This window comes from Adiantum capillus-veneris, chromosome 25, assembly GCF_014529385.1.
Source record: "Adiantum capillus-veneris isolate H3 chromosome 25, ASM1452938v2, whole genome shotgun sequence".
NCBI lineage: Eukaryota > Viridiplantae > Streptophyta > Polypodiopsida > Polypodiales > Pteridaceae > Adiantum > Adiantum capillus-veneris.
The window spans coordinates 86,165,228-86,169,288 of record NC_140955.1 but is presented as its reverse complement, the minus strand read 5'-3'; the positions used below and the strand labels follow the sequence as shown (position 1 = coordinate 86,169,288).

The window sequence follows — 4,061 nt, the reverse complement described above, 5'->3', positions numbered from 1 at the left end:
ATCTAATGGTCCTAGTCTTAAGGACTTGAAACACTTACCTTTGGAGGCTTTAATGAAGCAACCCGTCAGGTCCTTGAGCTCCATTACATGAGCATTGCTCTTTGGTAAACTGTTTCCCTTTGGACCTCTAGAGAGGTGCTTACTTCTCTCACTCTTGGTCCCGTGTTGAGACAAGCCTAGAGGCACATTGTAATATTCCAACATTTGTTCCCTTTATACTCCGGTATTAAATTATCAGTTTCATAAGAGAGAAGCATTTTGAATTGTTAGATATTAGTTTTTATGACATCTTCACATGTTCTCGATTGCACCGCTCATATGTCGAGGATGCGGGTAGGGGTAGGGACAAGGATGGGGAGGGAACGGGGATGGGGCATGGTAGCAGCACAGCTCTGACTTCATCTTGGGCCATGTAGCTACCTGCTCCCAGATAGATCTCTATGCATCATGATTGACATGGATAGGAGCATTTGGTCGGGTGTTAGCTGGTTGTATTGTTCATAAGGTGGAGCCTTGACTATGGGTACTGGAAGGAATGGGGGGTGGGTGTGAATCCTTGTGGGGAGATCAATTATTACATCATTCACACCTGGTAGGGGGTGGTTTCCTATATTTTGTAGTGTTGGATGATGACTTCTTGTTGGGATGCTTCTTACCACTTTTTTAGGGGGCGATCACTTATTAGGTGGTTGGGATCCTCACAGTAGAAACATTACTGAGGTCTCTAATTTTTCCTTCCATTTTTTTGGTTACCTAGACCTCAGTCATAGCCTTGGTTGTAACCACCTCAACCTTCATTGTTGATTGGTGGGAATCTATTGTGATTAGTGGCTTGATTATTGGCAAATTTGTTTTTTTTTAATGGTTGTTTGATAGTATGATATGAATTATAGGTATGACAACGGGTGTGAGGTGGGGATGTAATGTTTGACTTTTGGAATTAGGAAACAGTGAATTTCTTGAATACAAAGGAAGAAAAATCCAAATTGAGTGAAACTTAATGGGCAATGTTTTAAGAGTGTAGGGATTCGAAATCTGCAAAAACAGTCAAAAAATTAGGTCTCAATGTCCCTCTGGTTATTCTATAGCGATAGAGTAGCACCTATCAGATAGACTTGGAATTTTGCAAAATCCTCTGAGCCATGGATTTGGCATACCCTCACTAGTGTGCATACCAAAATTGGGAAGATTTAACTATCAAAAAGACCACCAAAGCACTTTTCTAGTGTTTAGAGTCAGACTTCTGAGATAAATTGGGAAAAGGGACTCGACCGAATTTCCAAACGTGGTGAAAATTGGCACATAACCTATACAAGGGGAGGGAAACTTGGCTGTGAAGAGAGATTTGAGAAAGAGTCCAAAAAGACCTACTTGCTACTTTATCACGATAGAGTATTAACAGGAAGCTAGGAGCCAAATTTTGCCAAAACCTCTGGGACATAACACAACATAAGCATGTAGAGTGCACTCAAGAAGTTTCAAGGCATTTGAACCACTAAAAGTGACTCCTAGACCAAGAGAGTGTTGCAACTTTAGAGAAAACACCAAATTTGTCCCAGCAGGAGATCCAAATGTCCAAACCCTATGAAAGTTTAGGGGTGGACTCAAGAGAGTGCTTAGAATCACAAGGTAAGGTCAAAATCCAAAATTGGACAATTTTGGGGGTATCAGTTACTCTATCACAATAGAGTAGTGAATCTTTGAATTTTTGACTTTTGGCAAAAGGTAACCCCACATCTATGATCTACACTTTCCTAGGGTCCCAACCATATGTTCAAATTTGAAATTGGACCACCAAAAGATCCAGAAACACACATTAGCAGAAAAGAATGATTGCAAAATTGTGTCAGTTCAGTAGAAACTTGTCACCGTTGTATATAATCAAAATATTGCTTCCATAATTCAAGGGCAACCCTTGTGAATAGACTAACCATACTTATGTAGAAACCAAAAGGAGTTCATCATAGATCAAGACATGAGAGAGAAGATAGGGTAATATTTCAAGTTTGCAAGGTCTGCTTTCAATCGCTTATGTATTTGAAATCAGGAACCTTTTTTAAGTCAAGAGCTAAGAGTGTTAAAAGTAAAGTGAGTAGAGCGTCTACTGAAGAGAGTGTCAACCAAATTGACTTAGAACCCTTGACTACAATTCAGGAAGGATCCAGTATATCATTTGACTACTCATCCTCTAAAATGGCTTCTGAAAGGAAAAGGCCAAAGTATTTTGAGTGGTAATCTAGTGGCAGGAACCTGTAGCACCTTCGAGGAGGAAAACAAGTTTGAGTTAGTGTTTAAATACCGTAGCCAACATGGAGCAACCATATACCAGGATAGTAATGGAAATTACTATTACCGTTGTGGCAATGTTCTTGGAATGGCACTGGAATATGTGGATACTTATTACAATTCTGACTGCTATGAGGACACTAAAGGTGCCCAATACCGTGTTGTGGAAGATCCTCACTTAGTGGACAAGTTTGGGAATATTGTAGTGAATTAAGAGGAGTTTAAAGTTGTTGAAAAGAAATCAGAAATTCCAATGACCCTATACAAGACTGATTACCTAGTAAGAAAAGTCTCTACCGACCACTTAGAAGATGGGCTATACTGCATGAGACCACTTGGAAGATGTATTGTACCGCATGAGACCAGAATTGACTTTTTACAAGTGCATGGAACCTGTACCTAGAGAGTTGACTGAAGAAAAATGCTTGTATATCTTTGAGGATATAAGAAAACCATAACATCCTACCTTCATAGTAGACAAGTATGCCCAAAGATATTGTAAAATTGTTCAAATAGATCTTCTTAATTTTTGGATTAATGGAGTATCTGTGTCAACAATTTACCAGAGCCTTTGGAGCCGACGATCGAGTGATGAGAAAGTTGAGATTGAACTCATGGCGGAGTCACAAAGAGAGAGTGAGTACTTGAGACAAGCGAAAGGCAGCCAGAGAGAAACCATGAGTCAAAAGGAAGGAGTGGTGATAGCTGGAATTGTCATGAGGGGTCCTGGAAAAAAGAATCCTAGTTCAAGTATGGTAGTGGAAAGATCAGAAGCGAGAGGTGGACATTTGGTTTATATAATACCACCACATCCACCATCACATGGAATGCATGCCAAAACATCGGAAAGGAGAGCACCTATATAAGGGGCTCCAGTAGATGATGGGTTAGAAGGCACGGCCCTAGGTAGAACCCTTGGAGATCGGTGAGTTATACCATCAGAGGTAGCCAAGTGGGTGAACAAAACATTTTCAAGATTAGGAGACCCATTTGCACATGTGGCCAGCTTCATGCAAGTCATAGAGGCTGAAAACATCAATGACCATAGGATGCAATTTCAAAGATTTGGGATGACCTTAGAGGGAGATGCTGCATATTGGTTTCAATCTTTAAAAAATGTGGAGTTTCCAAGAATGGAAGATTTCTATGATGAATTCACGAGAGAGTTCTCCAAGAGGGGTTTAGAACATAATTCTTACTCCCAGATTATAAACTTCGAGCAGGAAAACAAGGAATCAGTGAGAGATGGTTCCAGGCGAATGAAGCACTATGTAAAGAGATGCCCATTGGATGAACTTTTTACGGAAGCCAAGATAGTCAGTCAATTTATTCAAGGCTTACGGAGTGAGATTTTGAAAAAGGAATTGTACTTAAAGAAGTGTGATACCCTAGATGAGGTGACCAAAGTGGCTATAGATATTGTCGACAACTATAAGATATTTGAAGACCAAGTAGAAAGGAGTGGCGACAAGAAAAGTTCAACTTCAAGTGAGACATCTTCTATTAAAACTACGAAGAAGATGGATGCAATGGTCATCTACAAACAATTAACTAAAGAGCTTTTACGGCAAGTAAATGTAGCAGCTGCAGCAACACCTGTACCGAAGCCAAGGAGATGTTATAATTGTGAAGGAGACCATTTGTCGAGAGAGTGTCCAGTCTTACCGCAGAGAGCGCCTAAATGGTGTGACATTGAAAAGAAATACACGAACCATATGACAGAGGAGTTCTTCTACAATAAGAACTACGTGAGAGAACGCCCAATGGGATAGCAA

The 4,061-nt window shown here is 40.2% G+C and overlaps 1 pseudogene; it reads left to right on the top strand.

The window, feature by feature from the left end:
• Window positions 1-368: 368 nt before the first annotated feature.
• LOC147425210 (uncharacterized) lies at window positions 369-3,152 on the top strand (annotated as a pseudogene).
• The last annotated feature ends 909 nt before the right edge of the window (window positions 3,153-4,061 follow it).